Here is a 19,500-nt window from a genome sequence, read left to right as displayed (position 1 = left end):
CAGGCCTGTCGGGCTACAGACTTTGGTGCTGAAGGCAGGTTTAAGTTGGATAGAACTTTTTATTCCACCAGAACTGACGCAATGGGCTGAATAGTCTCTTATCATCCAGTCTAAATGAAGGGTCTAATCAACTGTCCATTTCCCTCCGCAGATATTGCCTGACCCACTGAGTTCCATGATCAGTTTGATTTTATAGATCCCAACATCTGTGGTCTTTTGGATTCTTAATATGTTATAATCTTCCATGATTTTAGGATTAAATGAGTAGATATATTAGTTGTTAAAATGTGGTTTTATTTTTATCTTTTAAGATGACTGATTTTGTCAAGGGTACAAATTAAATGACAATGCAACTAGTTATGATCAACGTAAGCAGACAACTTGAATTACCATTTTTTCTGTTCCCTCACTCCCATATAAATTCTCAATCCCTTTTTCACTCGGGGAGTATGGGTTCGTGCTATAATACACCATCACATCTTACATTTGCTTGCAGAAACTCATTAAATGTGTATTAGGTTACTATTATTAAGCAGAATGAGAATTTGATATTTCTCAAAATACAAGTACCACAAACGTGCTAGATACGCATAACTCCGAATTGGCCCCGACGGAACCGTGCCACCAAGAGCGAAGTGGAACGGCGAGAACAATGGGGAGACCCCGTGTGGGGGGGGGGGGTTGCTGCCATGTGCTGCGGAAGGCAGTAGATAGGATTGTTCGGTACTGTTCGGCGTCAACACGTGGCGTCACCTGTGTACTGCCTCGGTTATACATATGTGACATATGATGAAAGAATGGGTCGACTGAGCTTGTATTCACTGGAATTTAGAAGGAGAGGGGATCTTATAGAAACATATAAAGTACTTAAGGGATTGGACAGGTGAGATACAGGAAAAATGATCCCGATGTTGGGGGAGTCCAGAACCAGGGGTTACAGTTTAAGAATAAGGGGTAGGCCATTTAAGACTAAGATGAGGAAAAACGTTTTCACCCAGAGTTGTGAATCTGTGGAATTCTCTGCACAGAAGGCAGTGGAGGCCAGTTCACTGGATGTTTTCAAGAAGGTAATTTTAGTTCTTAGTTATTAAGGGATATGGGGAAAAAGCAGGAAAGGGGTTCTGATTTTGGATGATCAGCCATGATCATATTGAATGGTCGTGCTGCCTCAAAGGGCCGAATGGACAACTCCTGCACCTATTTTCTATGTTTCTATGTATGCAACACAAAGCTTTTCAAATATTCATCTCAACCATCAGTAAAATCAGATTATAGTAAAACAACAATTCCCAATCCGACTATTCAGAAATTCAAGTGATTTGACATTCTACCCAGGTGATGTTTGCCATGCGTCTGTGCACCTCACCAGGGCACCAGTTCATATACTCCCTTCTAACTCAATTGGTTTCACAGAAACATTTATTATAATGCTGTGCAATATCTAAAAAAAGTTGAATTAAATGTGTGTTGAACAATTAGTAGGAATAAAATCTGCTAATCCAGCACCAAATTCTTGGCCATGACAGATCATTGCAGTTTTGTTGTGCTTGGTCATCAGTTTCTCTGCTTTGTAAGGGAATTTCCTGTGCCCTGATTAGCTGCTCCGTTCCTCTCAAGAAATAGCATTAAAGCAATTTTGGATATCCAGGTCTACAGGAAAATCCAACAAAAATGTAGGATCTACACCTGGTATAACCATTCAATCTCACGAGAACCAAACCTCATCAATTAATGAGTTGCATTCATCAGGCCATAAACCAATTGGTTAACTAACACATAGTAAGGCGTCTAATGGCTGTTCAATAAGGGTCAGTCTCTGATAGCTGGAAATTAAAAATCGGGACAGCTTTCCTGCTCTAAGTACACAAATCCTCAGCTAAAATAAATTCAAGCAGTGTTCAGTTAAGGATGTGAACCTCCATCTTTACAGCTGCCTTTCAACATGTTTATTTCCACCCATTACTATACATACATAATTAATTTTGCCATTAAAAGCAGTGGAGCGAAAATCCAATTACAGCAACCTGCAGAATACTCAAATCACACTGTTTCCTTCAGTGTAGTGAATTTTTCCATTACACAAATTGTGTAGGCCACGAGTTCTGTATCTGTTCAGATGAAAATGCTTTGATACTTTGTGTTTATGATAGGACAGTTTGTAAATAAAAGTAGGGATGTTTATTTGAGAAATATTCCAAACATTACCATTTGTTGCTGAATCAACATCAGTTTCTTAATTGCTGGGGATGAACTACAGAAAACAGTGAATGAAAATAGTAGGTCAGCAGGTCAGACAGCATCTCTGGAGAAAAGGAATGGGTGACGTTTCGGGTCAAGACACTTCTTCAATATTAGCATTGAATAAATTGATCATCAGATTTCTATCAAGTGACACCATCCTAGCATCTTAAATCCAGCCTGTTGCAGGATTTATTTAGATGGCCAATTGTATCTCCATATAGAAACACAAGGAACTGCAGATACCAGTTATCAAAAAAGCCAGGAGTAACCAGTCCTTTTAAAAAATCTCCATTCATACTAGTTTCATAATTCTCAAAACCCTGATAATAAAAAACACAGCGTCAGTTTCTTGTAGGAAAGGCTATCAAGGTTTCCAAAACCTTTTGTGAAAAGAGGTACTTCCTGCAATCATCCCACAACATTTTAGCTTTAATTTTAAGACTGTGCCCGCTTGTCGAGCTTCTCAGGAAATAGTTACTTTTAAGCAATTAATAAATATGAATATCTTAAATAGCACAAATTGATAACAGCACTCAAAAGGAATTAAAAATATCAATTGAAGGCTGCTCATCTCGAGTCTAGTTTTAGCTATTTATTTTATACTAGACGAAGGGGGACCCGTTGGGTCCCGTCCCTTCAACGCGCGGTTGCGGAGGGGGGGGGGGGGAGCGGGGGCCTTCGGCGTCACACACATTAACCACCCCACACACACACACACATGTTGCGTCCCCTCAAAGGGGTCCCGTCCCCTCAAAGCCTGTGGCTTTACACTCCCACAGAGGGGGGGGTGGGGGGGGGGATTAGATGGGGGATGAGGTGGGGGAAGGAGGAGACTAGGTGGGGAAAGGGGAGGGGAGGGGGAGAGAGATGAGGGTGGAGAGATGAGGGGGGAGAGAGATGAGGGGGGAGAGAGATGAGGGGGGAGAGAGATGAGGGGGGAGAGAGATGAGGGGGGAGAGAGATGAGGGGGGAGAGAGATGAGGGGGGAGAGAGATGAGGGGGGAGAGAGATGAGGGGGGAGAGAGATGGGGAAGATGGGGAGATGGGGAAGATGGGGAGAGGGGGAAGATGGGGAGAGGGGGAAGATGGGGAGAGGGGGAAGATGGGGAGAGGGGGAAGATGCGGAGGGGGGAGATGGGGAGGGGGGAAAGATGGGGAGGGGGGAGGTGGGGAGAAAGGGGAGGGGGAGAGAGGGGAGGGCCGCTCCCTCTATTCCCCACTCCGTCTCCCACTCCTCTCCCTCTATTCCCTTCTTCCCCCACTCTCCCTCCTCACCTCCCCCATTCCCCCCCCCCCCCCCTCTCCCTCATTCCGCCACTCTCCCTCTTCACCTCCCCAGGATCTCCCTGCCCCCGGGAGCACACCGCGCAGGTGCGGAGCAACAGCCATCGACCTCAGAATCAGCCTCGGCCTCGCATTGTCTGCGCGTCCTCTCTCTACCACCGGAGCCAGCCGGTGATCTCCGGGTCGTCACAAAGGACTGTTTCCCGAAGGCTTCAGACCCCGAGTACGAGGGGGGGGGGGGGGGGGGGGGGGGGGGGGTGGAGTGGGTGGGCGGGCATGGGCCCGAGTGCGAGTGCGAGTGCGAACAGTTGAGGCCGCTGCCGCAATGTTCTAGAAGCCGAGCCAAAGCACGAGCTGACTTATTTTGTGGGAGTCCAGCTGCGGGTGGCGTGGTGCGAGCGTATTTAGTGTTTAGCCCCTTGGGCTGGGCGCTGGGCGTGGAGAGGGGCGTGATTTCACAAAAGAAAGCAGGTGTCCTCGGGATCTGAAGAACCTGCTCGTTCTTTCTGCGCCTTTTAAAGAGCGGAGGGGGAGACTTAACTCGTGCAAAACAGCAGATGTTTAATCCAGAGCCGGGGGGGGGGGGGGGGGGGGGGCACAGAGAAACAATAAAATTCAATGCTATGGAAAAAAAACATGACTTTAATCCACAGCGTGGGGCGGGGCCAGGAGGCAGGTGGGGGGGGGGGGGGGCAGGAGGCACGTGGGCCTCGATTGGTGGGCATTGTGACATCAGCAGCTGGCAAACGGCGATTATTTTTATAAAGTGAGTTTTGTGAACAATTTTATTCAAAATCGGGGGAAATAAGTTACCAAATTTAGAGGAGTGAATTTCTGAAATCATAATGTAAATAATCCCTACCGAAATATATAAAAATCTCCCCGTTTTTGCGTCTGGTTTTCGAGGAGATACGTTTCAAAGGCAAAATGACACACACACAGTTTTAAAAGTATACTAGACCAAGTGCAGACCCGTTGGGTCTGTTCCCGCAATGCGTGGTTGCAAGGGGGGGGGGGTGGCCTGACGTCATGGCGCAACGTCACGCGCTAGGCATACGCCGTCAAGACGCTGCATACGATGTCAAGACGCTGCGTACGACATCAAGACGCTGCGTACGCCCTCAATGCGCCTGCGTGATGACGCGCGGGATTTTCAGAGAGTGCAAGCCAGCGAGGACGGCGAAAAGCAGCGGGGGGAGCATGCGATCTTTGGCTTCGGCCAGCGTGACAGAGCCGCGCCGGGGGGGGGGGGAGTGGAGGAAGTGAAATCGCTAGCGAACTGTGGGAAAAATGTAAGCGTTTTTGGAGGAGAGACGGGCGGCAGCAGCCATTAAAATGAGTGGTGGGGGGGGGGGGGGAAGCAGGATTTTATTAAAAATGTGCACAGAAAAATGACGAGATTTGATGAGGAGTGGATGAGCGAATGTAAAAGTGAAATCGCTAGCAAAATGGTAAAAGTCTCGGCGTTTTTGTGTGTGGTTTTGGTGGAGTAACGAATCAAAGGGCAAAAAAATGACAAAGGGCAAAAAAATGATACACACACACACACACACAGAGTTTCAAAAGTAAACTAGACCAAGGGCAGACCCGTTGGGTCTGTTCCCCCAAAGTGTGGTTGCGGGGGAGGGGGTGGCATGCGGCGTCACACAAACTAACTACCCCCCCGCATACACGCTAACTACCCCACTTGATATTATATTAATAATATTAATTTACTCCTTTTACCCCATAACCGCCCTATCCACTGACGCATAGCCCCCAACTCGTAGGCGAGTATATAGATGGATGTGATATGATAACAATGTAATGTAGGATGTCATCAATAGCAATTAAGTCTTTAATTAGTGTTTTTCATTTCCGTGTCAACGAACATATTGTCAAACAAATTTGGACCTAATTCTCTTTCTATAGATTTGGTCTAAATTTAGAACCACAGACATAACCAAGTGATCAAAACTTTGGTTTAGTTTAGTTTAGTTTAGATTAGTTTACAGATACAGTGTGGAAACAGGGCCTTCAGCCCAGCGAGTCCATGCCAACCAGCAAACCCATACTTTAACAAATTCCTACACAATTTACTATTATACCAAGACAATTAGCCTACAAACATATATATCTTTGGAGTGTGGGAGGAAACCAGAGCTCCCCGGAGAAAATCCATGCAGGTCACGGGAAGAACGTAAAACTCCCTACAGTCAAGCACCCGTAGTCAGGATCGAACCTGGGTCTCTGGCAAGAACCTTGTATTCTGGTTTGATTGTTTTTGTAAGAGATAATGGAGGCCCAATATTCTCTTGCAGCCATTAGTGTAAATCAGTGGTGACAGTTATATGACCTTTGTAACTTTATAACACCCCCAGCTGAGATGACTAAGAGAGATAAAGGAGGCCTAAGGTATAAAAGTAAACATTGGGTTCTGCTAGCTTAACACTTAGCGTAAATCAATTGTGACAATTATATGACCTTTGTAACTCTGTATCAAGCTAAGAGAAATAAGGGGCCCAAGAAAGGGGAAGCCATGTGGTTTAAACAATGGTGGATTACGGAATGGAAAATTACTGGGGAAAGAGATATTGCTGAGGGAATGTTTGCAAGTGATTGGTTATCGATAAGGGAATGTCTGCAAGTGACTGGGTATGGAAATGCACCAGGGGTTCTTGGTTTCTTGGTCCTCCAAAATATTCCAAATGGAATTTAAACTGGAGGTGATGGAGGGAGGACAAGCCAGAAAGGGTTATTGGGAAGAAAGAGCTACTTTAAATTTAGTTGCATCTGGTTGGGTAACTATAGTAGGGTGGAGATTATTCCATGCTTTAATTGTGCGGGGGAAGAACGAATTGCTGTATACATCTGTCTTTGTCGCTGGGATCACAAATTGGATTGAATGCCCTCGTCTGCTCCTAATTGGTTTGGGTTTGGTGTAGGTCTTGTAATCTATGTCGAGCTGACCATTTAACATTTTGTAAAAACAGGTCAAACGGTGAGCTTCACGTCTGTCTTGGAGAGGGTTCCACCTCAGTGAATTCAGAAGTTTGGTAACACTCGCTTCTCTCTCATAGGTGTCAGTAACAAATCGAGCTGCCTGTCTTTGGACGTTCGATGGAAGAAATGTTTTTATTTGTGTATGGGTCCCATGCTGTAACTGCGTAATCCAAATGAGGTCTAACGAGGGTGAAGTATAGCTTCTCCTTGACAGAAGTTGAACAATGATGAAAGTTGCGCCTCAGAAAATTTAGGACACCTGTTGCTTTCACCGTTGCATGATGAGTCTGACCATTCCAACGCAGATCATTCTGCAATTTGATGCCAAGATACTTGGTTTGTTTGGATTCTTCAAGGGTGGCACCAAGTATATTGTAAGATGTTTCACCTGGATTCCTCTTTCTGGTGACACGCATGGTTTCACATTTGGAAGGGTTGAATTGCATGCCCCATTGTTGTGACCACTCAACCATAGTATCGAGATCCTTTTGGGGTGGGACATACAGAGTTAGACATACCATAAGAAGGGGCAACTCTTGGTTTGGAGTGAACTCTCAAGTGATTTGCTCTTTGAGTGTTCCAGCCTTAATTTGGAAATAAAGGTTTGAACTTCTTGAAGAACTCTCCACGTCGCCCGAGTTAATTTTGAGTATCCGCAACTACAACAACATCTGGATTAGTAATTCAGGAACAAATTCTAACTTCACAGACGCTGGCAAAATTATATTCAGTTAATTACACAAAATCGAATGTAAAAAACGAACAATCAAAATGTTTACCATACACAACCAGCTTGGCACATAAACCTACATAGTAGGTATGTTACAAAACTTACCTTCAGCGGCTCTGTAATTCTGCCACTCGCCGTGTGCGCGATTTTGGCGCGTTTGAGGGGAGGGGCGGGGTTAAGACCGTTTTTTTTTTCCGACTTGGTCCTGAATTATATTTGTTGGAGTGCAAGATTTTGCTAAAGAATCATTCCTACGGCTGTTCTGTGTGTTTTAAAAAAAAATTCACCCGACAAGTTAATCGCTGGAATGATTTTAAAAGCAGCCTCAATGCCGACAACTGGGACGGTTTTATGGAGGACCAGGTAAAAGAAAGTAGTTTATTTTTAATGTATAAAAGTGTTTCTTAAGATGTATTTAATTCACATTTTAAGTTGCGAAACGGTGATTTTTTCCCCCCGAAGAACCGGCAGTGTATTTGCTGCAGATATGGGGGTATAAATTCACCGCAACCTCAACGTTCTAAATGGTCCAGTTCCAGAAAATCCCACTCGCAAGCTGATTTAAATGGCCATTAATTTACAGGTATTAAACATTAAATTCCTTCCATTTGGCCTATAAACCCATGACAATGAGATTTAAAAATTATGTTATATTCTGCATTCTTGTGTGAATGTTATTTGGACACTTAGGCTATTTAGAAACATAGAAATTAGGTGCAGGAGTAGGCCATTCGGCCCTTCGAGCCTGCACCGCCATTCAATATGATCATGGCTGATCATCCAACTCAGTATCCCGTACCTGCCTTCTCTCCATACCCTCTGATCCCCTTAGCCACAAGGGCCACATCTAACTCCCTCTTAAATATAGCCAATGAACTGGCCTCAACTACCCTCTGTGGCAGAGAGTTCCAGAGATTCACCACTCTCTGTGTGAAAAAAGTTTTTCTCATCTCGGTTTTAAAGGATTTCCCCCTTATCCTTAAGCTGTGACCTATTTAAAAATGTTAATCTATTCTTAAGAAATGGATAGATGTTTAGATCTAGTAATTGAATTTTGTAATTAGCTACAATTAGGTAACTAACTAATTATATGCTTTAATTTCAAGTCATCTAAGTAAGATTGTTTCATATTTGTTTCAGAATGCTTCAATCTACTTCTTTCAGTTCTCTTAAATTTTAAGAAAGTTATCGGCCTTTAAATGTTCTCGATCACAGCTTTTGTGTTAAGTCAATGAAAAAGCAATAGGGAACAAGATGCCAATTTCCGAGTATGAAAATGGCCATAACCTTTTTAATACCGAAGATATGAAAGTGAATTAGGTGTCAAATTAAACTTATTTTTATGCTTTATCTGATGGGATAAATTAAAGACTTGATTTTTAAAATCTCAAAATTTTGTAACATTGCTATACATAGCTCAGCAAGAAGAAAATCTGCCATTGACACTCCAGACCCATTACAATTTTAATTGTGAAATCACTGACTTACAACAGTGATTAATAGCTATCTTTTCAGGTGAGATATCTCTTCTTTGAATGAATAAAGAAAAAAACTCAGATTGTAGGATTAATTCAAAATGGGTGGTTGACGCAGATTCACTGGGTCAAAGTGCCAGTTTCCATGCTGTGTCTCTGTAAAACGATGATTCCTGCTACTGATATTTTAACTTTGTGTGCTCTTTTGCTTTGTCATGTCAGCTTTGCTCATATAACAGTCCCTCAAATCAAATCTTAATTGTAGAATTTATGAATTCACCAGGACCCGAAATCATAAATTCTGGGCAGGCTTTTCGGACCTCAATATATTCATGGCAACCGGTTCAGCTTTCCAGCTTTACGCAAAAACAAAATTACTACATGACTGAATCCCCACAAACTCAAGGCTATTTCTTTTTTAACTCAACACACTTAGATTCACACCAAGGGGTTGGCTCGACATTAGTAAATTGGAGTATTCATTGTAACTTGGTTAAGTAATTTGCTTGGCACAATAGCAATTAGATCATACTCGTGCATTGCTCTCTGTGCTGTCAACTCATCTACCTCAAAAACTTAATTTTTGTCAATGGAAATCATAGTTTTGACCAATTGTTTTATAAGCCAGGTTACTTTAGCCTGGTTTGTGAAACTGCACTGGCTAAAGATTACAGAAGTGAATTACCATGCAAATACAAAACCAAACTGCAGGAGAAACTCAACGGGTCGAGCAGTATCTGTGGAGGCAGAGGAATAGTTGACGTTTTGGGTTCAGATCCTGCATCATAATATGAATAATTGCCTTGTACTTCCCAGGTGGCATCGGATATTAATATTCCTATGCAGCAAATACAGTGGCAGGACTTGTTTTCTCAACTCTCCCTCGTCACATTAAATCTCGGCTTCCATAAACAAAAAGCAAAATGGAAATGTTTAAAGTTGCAAAGAAATGGCAATACCTACCGAGTTTAGGTGCCAAAATGTCAAACACATCAAATGAAATTAATTCACTCCAAACTACAAGTGCTGACAATCCACAGCTTTGTTTGGGCCGCAGGTGCTTGACTGAATGGCTCCATCTATAATTGGAATATCCCCCTGTTATGCTGGCACAAATGATAACTATATATGAATGCTCTGATATTTTACTGAGAGTGCGCCTGTGCTTGCAGTAAACATGGCAGCTGAATCAGTCTGAATTTATTCTTGGGTGACTTCTTGCTTCACTCCTCCTGCGCCGTGTTAATTTTCCAAGTTTTAAATGAGGAATGTAATGAGACGAGAAGCCATATGCCAGGTATCTGGTAACCAGCAGGTGGTAACAGTATTGGATATCAACAGTTGATACAGCACAGATACAATTTAAACGGCTTGGAAATAAACAATCTGCAGGGTATGGTCATACCATTCGGTGGCTCAGGTTACTGCACATTCAAGCGGCATATCACTTCATTCCCTACTGAAGCACAGCACACCCTAGAACTGGACATGGCGCACACTTGGAGCAATTTATAAAACTGCTAATGGGTCTGTTATGGCAGATAAAAATGGAAGCAAATTACAGGTCTACCATCGAATTCCCAGCAGCTGATGGTCTGGTGCCTCCTTTAATCCAGACAAAATGACGAGAGCGCACTCAAAATCCCACCCAGAAGTCCCCCTGAAATGTGGCACCTGGGCCAGATAAGATGGCTGATCTTGACTTCATCGGGAAGTTCCGCGCAGATTGGCGGAACTCCAACCTGGCTGGAGCCGACAGATCCACTCCCAAAGCCAACTTTGCTGGCTGATATCTCGGCCCCTCGGCAGACTGTTCTGATACCATTGGACTCCTCTCGGAGGCCATGACCTCTGTTGGTCCTGCAAAGCGGATAGTCCGAAAAGGCTCTGGAACTAAGGGTGCCAGAGAAGGAAGCAAAATAAAACGGTAGTGGACCCGTACTTAATAATCTCTTAACAATTAAGAACATTTGTTTTTAATTTAAGGCAGCACCTGAACACTTACTTACAAGGTTGAGCCATTTTACTTCATAGGACAGAGCACATGTTAGTCTACAAAGATGCAGCAGGATTAAATTTTAACGTGACAAGCACCCTTTCCTCTGTATCCACCACCTTCCTACCCAACTATTTTTCCCATTCCCACACCCTTCCTATGCAAGTTAGTTCCAATTCTGTTAAGATACGTTAACCATCATCTATTACAAGCACATTCTTTGTATTCTAAACACGTTTATTGCAGCCTGAATTTACAAGTAACAACTCCTAAGATCTCCGTAGAATAAAACACTATCCTTGCCCAACCATTTCTGATCCACAGATAGAGCTGGGTCATACAGATTAATTTGACTTCCATTTACTATAACAGATTGCCTCTCCTTTATACATGGAAAACAATGTGTTACAAGACCAAAATTCAGCCGAATTATTTAAACAAAGTAATGTACAGCAAGAGCAGTTTCCATTCAGAATGATGCAAACTGCAAGATCATCTTAATCTTTCCACCAGGCAAACAATGAATGTAAATAAAATGTAGATAACGGCTGCTTTTTAAATCTTCTGCTGATATGGGGAAAGTCACAGAGGCGCAGCACAAAGAAGTGGTGTTAGCAAGTCATAGTTTATGGGTCATGGATTTACATTTGACATCATTACATCAATCCCAATACCTTTGCGAGTACTGACTTTCAGGAAGATATACAAACATTTATTATGTAGAAGACATGTTACTAACTACTGCAGATGGTGGTCTATGTTGTTGTCTGAGAAAATGACACCTACACTAAATCATCTCACAAAATCCTTAAATGCAACCACTTGGAAAATAAGAATCAACTCCTTTCTATTGCTTCAATACACTATAGTCAAAGAAGAATAAAATCCCAATTGTTTCTTGGAATACTGGAAACGCCAGTCAACTTTCCATTCTGAAACCTGTAATATTGATCATATTTTCTCTTCATTTTAACATGAGTACTAATTTAGTGCACCACTAGATAAATACAGGGATGAGATTCCAATCTTCCAGACTGCAAAGTGCAATATCAAAGAGACTGACAGCTAAAAAGTGTGTTTGTGCGCGCGCACGCATGCATATGTCTCTGTGTGTTTGGAGTCTTCCAGATTCCAATTGAAATTTCTCACCAGCTTCCTTTCAGATCTTTTGCAATAGCTTTGAATTTATAGGGTCTGGATATTTCCTCACTCTTTTGACAGCAATGCATTTCCACCATATTTTTCAAAGAAAACCTTCCATCTTGAAAATTTGCATCTGCATGCTCTATTCTACAGAAAGTCCTAAATTTCCCAGCCTGTCCTCACCCGAGTTAAACCCTCGAGGCTCTCTATGAGGTTAATTGTCATATGCACCAACAATGGAACAATGAGATTCTTACTTGCTGCAGCTTTGCAGGCCCAAAGTGTATAATGATCATCACACAATAAATTATGTAATACTAGCAAGGCTCTCACTTAACTTATTTTCTCTGTTTCCAGCCGGGCAACCTAGGCACCTTTTTAGGTTGCCAAATGACAGTTTAGGTGGCTAGCATGACGCGTGCGATAATGTGCTCGGACGAAGTGCGAGTCGGACCAGTCGGAATTATGCTCAATGAAGCATTCACATATTATTTTTGCTTCAAATAAAGTCACAAACTAAACATATTCACCAATCAAGACATGATATATACCACAATGACATGCAGAAAAATTATAATACAGTATCTCAACTCTTTTTACACATTGCAATTAATGCAATTTCTATTATTTATGTCCACATCCAAACAAAAATGTGGTCGGATTATTCAGCGTATGATCAACCTAGGTAAGACCAAGCGCAGGCTTGGCGATCGCTTCGCACAACACCTCCACTCAGTTCGCAATAACCAACCTGATCTCCCGGCGGCTCAGCACTTCAACTCCCCCTCCCATTCCGAATTCAACCTTTCTGTCCTGGGCCTCCTCCATGGCCAGAGTGAGGCCCACCATAAATTGGAGGAGCAGCACCTCATATTTCGCTTGGGCAGTTTATACCCCAGCGGTATGAACATTGACTTCTCCAAATTCAGGTAGTCCCTGCTTTCTCCTCCCCTTCCCAGCTCTCCCTCAGCCCACTGTCTCTGCCTCTTCCTTTTTTCTTCCCGCCCCACCCTCACATCAGTCTGAAGAAGGATCTCGACCCGGAATGTCGCCCATTTCCTTCGCTCCATAGATGCTGCCCCACCCGCTGAGTTTCTCCATTTTTTTCTACCCATTCATACAAATTCTGTTATCCCACTTTCCTCATCCACTCCCTACACAATTTTAAAGAGACAAGTTAACCTACAAAGCCAATGCGTCTTTGGGATGTGGGAGAAAACCCACACACTTGCAGAGAGAATGTGCAAATTCAACACACAGTGCCCGAGGACAGGATCGAACACAGATCTCTGGCGTGTGAGGCAGCAAGTCCACCAGCTGCGTCCCTATATTTTGTTTTCTAACACACAAAAAAATTATACATTGATAACTTTGGCCATTAAAAAAAAAGAAACTATCCATTTTCAGTCTTAAATCTCTAAGTGAAGCTATGTCCCCCTTTACAGCTACTGTATGTTTTAATTCAGTTCAAGGCTATGGGGCAGTACATTGGCCATAAAGTTGCTGCCTAAAAGTGCCAGACCTGGAATTGATCCTGAATATGGATGCTGTCTGTATGGAGTTTGCTCCTTTTCCCTTTGATAGCATGGGTTTTCTCCAGGTGCTCTTGTTTCCCTCCACACACACACATATATATATATCTATATTACCAAAGGTCTGTTCTTGACCGGATTTGGCCACCTGTGCTGCGATATCCGAGAGAACGCCGCCACCTACGGTCGTCATTTTTGGCCACCTTACTCAGAGCCCCCCTCCGCCGTATGTGTGCAGAGGATTTTTCCCGTCGATGAAAAATGACAGAGATATTAATGATTTTACAACATTCCCCATTCTCTCTGCTGCCCCTGCTGGCGGCAGGTGGGAGGGACTATAAAACCAGGAAGTGGTGTGCCTCAATCAGTGTCTGCAAGCTGGAGGAAGGCAGAGGGTCACGTTTCTCTGAGCTGTGAATAAAACGGAACACATGTCTACTCAAATGTAAGTGTCCTTAGTGGTTCTAAAACGCTTGCAGAATGTGTCTATTGGTTCTAAAATGTTTGCAAAAAGTGTTATTGGTTCTAAAATGTTTGCAAAAAGTGTCTCTTTTGGTTCTACAATGCTTGCAGAATGTCTTTTTTGGTTCTAAAATGTTTTTTAGGTTCTCCCCCCCCCCTCTCCTCTCCCCCTCCCCTCTCCCCCTCTCCTCCCCTCTCCCCCCCTCTCCTCCCCTCTCCCCCCCCCCTCCTCCTCCCTCTCCACTCCCCCCCCCCTCTCCTCTCCTCTCCCCCTCTCCTCTCCTCTCCTCTCCCCCCCTCTCCTCTCCCTCTCCTCTCCTCTCCCCCCCCTCTCCTCTCCTCTCCCCCCTCCCCTCTCCTCTCCCCTCTCCTCCCCCCCCTCCCCCACCATTCCTCCCCTAAACCCCCTCCCCTCCACACACCCCTCCCCCCCCCTCACTCTCACCCTCTCTCTCTCCTCCCCCACCTTTCCCCCCTCACCCACCCTCCCTCTTATCCTCCTCTCCACCCCTCTATCCCCTCTCTCTGTGTCTCGGTCTCTCTCTCTGCCTCTGCCCCTTCTCTCTCTGCCCTCACTCTCTACGCCCGCCCGCCCCCCCCCCCCCCCCTCTCAAGATGTGACTGCAAGTTGGGGGCTATGCGTCAGTAGATAGGGTGGTTATGGGGTAAAAGGAGTAAATTAATAATATTAATATAATATCAAGGGGGTAATTAGCGTGAGTGCGGGGGGATAGATAGTGTGTGTGACGCTGCGTGCCGCCTCCCCCCCCCCCCCACCACCCACAACCGCACGTTGGGGGAACAGACCCAACGGGTCTGCACTTGGTCTAGTATTAGTTATAAATTCATATATAAATATACACTGTTTTGTTTTCTCGTTTATAACATTGTTTACAGTGTGGCGTCAGCTAATACACAGACCACTTATGGTCGAACCCTCGTCAGTAGGTACGAGGGCTGGCACGTGACGTCATGGGCTAGAGGGAGTGTCCTGCTACTTAAGGTTATCTCACCTCGAGACCTGGGTAGTCAACAGGTAGCTGAGACCGAGAGAACAACCTCGCTCAGCTACAGCAGCAATGATAATATAGTTAGCGGACCAATTTAACGTGTTTGAACCTGCCTGACGTCTGGCCTTATTCACGACGTTTGGTGCCGCTACAACAGAGTACTATGTCTACATATTCTGTTGTGCTGCTGCAAGTAAGGATTTCATTGTTCTAACTGGGACGTGAGAGAATAAAACATTCTTGACTTACGTCGCTAATGTGTGAGATAGAACTAGTGTACGGGTGATCGGTGGTCGGAGTCGATTAGGTGGGCCGAAGGGCCTGTTTCCACGCTGTATCTTTAATTTAAACTAAAAACACTAAAACCAGAGGAAATCTAAAGAAGGGTCTCTACCCGAAACGTTACCCAATTTCTTCTATCCAGAGATGCTCCATGGAGTTCCCCCTCAGGTTCCTATTAAATCATTCCTCTCTCACTTTAAACCAGGGGTGTCAAACTCATTTTCGGTCATGGGCCGGATTGGGCAAAATGCGGTCATGGGCCGGATCAGTTGTGCACGCGCGAACACACCCTTTCCATTAATAAACCATTTGAAATCCAACATTAGCAGACACAAATGTAGACCTAACAAAACAAATTGTAAATGTAGGATACACAACTGCAACTAATTTTTATTAGCCTGCTTCCAGCAATCAAACTCAGACAATGAACACAGTTAGCCTCTAATTTTTATGAAGTGATTGAAGTGAGGGTGTGTGCGAAGTTGTGAGTGTGTATGAGGGTGTGTGAGTATAACAGTGTGTGTATCAGTGTGTGTGTGAGGGTGTGCTTGAGAGTGCGTGTGAGAGTGCGTGTGCGAGTATCTGTGAGGGTGTGTCAGTGTGTGTGTGAGAGTGTGATTGTGGATGAGGGTGTGTAAGGGTGGATGATGGTGTGTGTGTGTATGAGAGTGTGAGATTGTGTATGGGAATAATGTGTGAGGGTGTGTGTGTGGGTGTGTGCGCCAGTGTGTATGCAAGGGTGTGTGTTAAGTTGTGTGTGAGAGTGCATGTCAGTGAAGCGGCGACAACACCCGGAGTGAGGGGAAATTCGGAGACTTGGCGATGTCCGGGGACGTCCCCCCCCCCGTCCCCCCCGGGGAATGCAGGCCAGCCGAGGTGCTCTGTGTCCAGCTGGGGTCCAGGGGAGGTGAGGGACAGTGACCCGAGGGTCGGTCATCGGAGCGTAGCCTTAGCCCGAGATTCATCCCCGCAGCTCCGGAGGCGGCACCGATGCCCCCACTCACCTGGTCCGCTCCTGGCCAGGGTTAAAACTCCATGGGTGTCGACAGACATAGAGCCACCTGAGGTGAGGGTGGGAGGTGTGAGCGGTGCCTCAGGGGTCAATGCTGGGACCACCGCCGTGTCTCACCTATCACACCATCTGCACGGGAATGTGTTTAGTTTAGACTCTAAACAAAACTACTTTTTTTCTTCCCCCCCCCCCCAAATCATCCCGCGAGCCAGATTGGATTCCTCCGTGGGCCGGTATCAAAGGTATTTTATTGGTCACATTCACATACACCTAGGTGTAGTGAAGTGAAATGCTTCTTGCCATTTTGCAGCACATAAAGAAGGAATACAGACATAACATTAATAAGAGTTTTAAACATAAAGAACATCCCCCCACAATGGTTCCCATTATGAGGGAAGGCACTAAGTCCAGTCCCCAACCCCAGTTCACCCATAGTCGGGAATATTGAGGCCTCCACAGTTGCCTCTACGGAGGCCCAATGTTCCAGGCCGTTCTCGCCGGGTTTGCTCCGGTGTCGGGAGAATCCTCTCAGCGGCTTGGGAACCCTGGAACGGCCGCTTCCGTACTGGAGGCCGCGGCTTCCGAAGCCAACAAGGCCGCGCCGGTTGGAGCTCCACAACTGGCGATCTCATCTAGAGATCCCAGGCTCCCGGTGTAAAGTTCAGCGCCGCCGCCCGCAGCTGGTCGCTCCACAGTCCTGCAGCTCCGCGATGTTTTCCTCAGCGATCTTCAGCTCACTGGAGCTCCAGCGTGGCGACCCGGGCAAGGCATCGCCCGCTCCGCGATAGCGCTCCAGCGCTGTGCCGCCGCCGAGGTTCTGGGCGGTCCCCGACAGGAAACGCCGTTCCAGGCCCGCTGGTAGGCCGCGAGGACGGGTCGAAGCTGCAGCCCGGAGAAAAGCTGCCTCTCCAACCAGGCAGGGACCCTGAAAGGCAGTTTCCCTCTTCCCCCCCCCCACACAAAAAAGTCTAGACCTCCAAACAAAACACTTTAACTAACTAAAATAAAAATATAAAGATGAAAAGACAGACAGCTGCTGGCTGGGCAGCCATGCACAGGACAGCGCCCCCTCGCTCTGTCAGCAGGGGGCGCTGCTTTGACACCCCTGCTTTAAACCAATGCCCTCTAGTTCTTGAATCACATAATCCCGGGAAAAAGACTACACCTTCACCTTATATATTCCCCTCATGGTTTTCACTCGCCTCTAAAACAAATTTTGCTTTATTTTGAATTTCTGCAGATTTTGGTTCCATGAATGTCAAATGGAATCGTTAGTACTGCAGTCATATTGCCATTGTAAATGGTGTGTGATGGGCTTAAGCCAATCAAATTGCTCGTTTTTTATGGGAAACCCGCCGACAGAAAACTATTCTCATTGGTGAGTGTGGAGGACATCTGGAAGCCTTGAGCAAATTGAATTGTTCGCGACTTTTTTAATATGTCATTTATTTACTTATTTGCGCGTGCCGGGTTCTGTGATCAGTGTGAGAATTGTGTGAGTCTCACGCTCTAAGCGTGAGAGTTGGCAGCCCTGATTACAGGGCTCGAAACTAACGGTTGCCCGGGTGCCAATGGCCACCTAAAGTCCTGCCGGGTAACCTAAAAGCCCAGCTTGACACTGCAGATACTGGTTTATACCGAAGATAGACACAAAAAACCGGTGTAACTCAGCATCCTTGGAGAAAAATAATAAGTGACGTTTCAGGTCGGCGGCAGCTATAGTGCGGGGTGACGGAGGGTCGGAGCGAATGACGGCCCTGCACAGCAGCAGCGGCGGCTCCACCTCCTCCTGCACCCCACCCGCCCTCGTAGCGGCTGCTGCGTGCTACTCTGCCAACAGCGATAACCGCTTTCAAAACAAACCCTCCCGCACGCCGAGGCCGGGAGGAGGGAGGATGGGGGAAGCCCCCTTCCGCCGTCTGAAGCACCTGCACTGCTCGGCCCCGCACCATCCTGTTGGCTGGCGGAGGAGGGGAGGCGGTGGCGAGGAGATCCAAACTGCCTCCCCCTTTGGCGGCTGCACTTGGCGGTGGACAGGGACGGACAAAGCAGCTGGGCGATGATGCCGGTGTTTATGTACCAATAGCAATAACGACCCATGCTATGGCCATGTCATGAAAATTTTCGGTCCTTCACAGAAAACATGCTTGCATCAATCTGTAGTGTGCATGGTTAAGCATATATGTTACCATGGTCCAAGATTTATTGACGCAAGTTGATCATACGCTGAATAATCCAACCATATTTTTGTTTGGAAGTGGAAATAATAGAAATTGCATTCATTGCAACATGTAAAAAGAGTTGAGATACTGCATTATAATTTTGCTGCATGTCATTGTGGTATATATCATGTCTTGATTGGTGAATATGTTTAGTTTTGTGACTTTATTTGAAGCAGAAATAATATGTGAATGCTTCATTGAGCATAATTCCGACTGGTAACTACGCACTTCAGCCGAGCACATTTTCGCACGCGTCATGCAAGCCGTCTTAAATGACCACCTAAACTGTAATTTGGCAACCTAAAAAGCTGCCTAGGTTGCCCAGCTGACTACAGAGAAAAAAAGTCAAGTGAGAGCCTTTGATTATAGTCGCTAAGGTTAGTGTTGAGTAGTGTTCAAGAGCCTGATGGTTGCTGAAAAGAAGATGTTGGTGAACTTGCTGGTCACCATTTTCAGGATCTTGAATCTTCCTTCTTCCCTCCCAGTGATTGAGGGTGGTAGCGAAATGTAAGCGTAGCCTGGGTGGTGTAGGTCTCTGGTGATATTGGCTGTCTTTTTGAGCCTCTTATAGATCCCTTCGATGGCTGAAAGGCTTCAATTAGTTTTCTTTGTTATTGCATCGACGTGCTGAGCCCAAGACAGATCTTCAGAGATATGCACACCCAGGAACTTGAAGCTGTATACTCTCTCCACCACTGTCTCACCGATAAACATAGGTTCATGGATCTCCCGCTTTCCCCTCCTGAAGTCAACAATCAGCTCCTTGGTCTAAATCACTGAGGGCTGACACCAATCAGATATTTAAACTTCCTCCTACATCTCTGACACATCGTTACCATTATTTGCCCAACAAAGGCAGTATCTTCGGCGAATTTAAAGATGGTATTGGAGCTGTCTGGCTACACAGTCATGAGAATAGAGTGTGCAGAGGTGACATCACACAGCCTCGAGATGCTCCTGTGTTGATGGCTGTAAAGGAGGAAGATTTGTTGCTAATTCGTACAGATTGTGGTCTACCGATGAGGAAGTCGAGGATCCATTAAAATAGGGATCAACAGAGCATCAGTTCTCGGAATCCGATGATAAGTATGTTGGAGATCAGGGCATTGAACCCCAAGCTGTCATCGTT

General features: G+C 45.4%; 1 protein-coding gene across 4 annotated transcripts in view; it reads right to left on the bottom strand.

Annotated features, from left to right (window-relative positions):
• Positions 1 to 19,500, bottom strand: part of kiaa1958 (KIAA1958 ortholog) — a 95,660-nt gene that overhangs the window by 65,219 nt on the left and 10,941 nt on the right. The window lies entirely within an intron of this gene.

Source organism: Amblyraja radiata, chromosome 3 (assembly GCF_010909765.2).
Source record: "Amblyraja radiata isolate CabotCenter1 chromosome 3, sAmbRad1.1.pri, whole genome shotgun sequence".
Classification (NCBI taxonomy): domain Eukaryota; kingdom Metazoa; phylum Chordata; class Chondrichthyes; order Rajiformes; family Rajidae; genus Amblyraja; species Amblyraja radiata.
The sequence above is the reverse complement of the archived record's forward strand: the minus strand, read 5'-3'. Positions and strand labels throughout refer to the sequence as shown.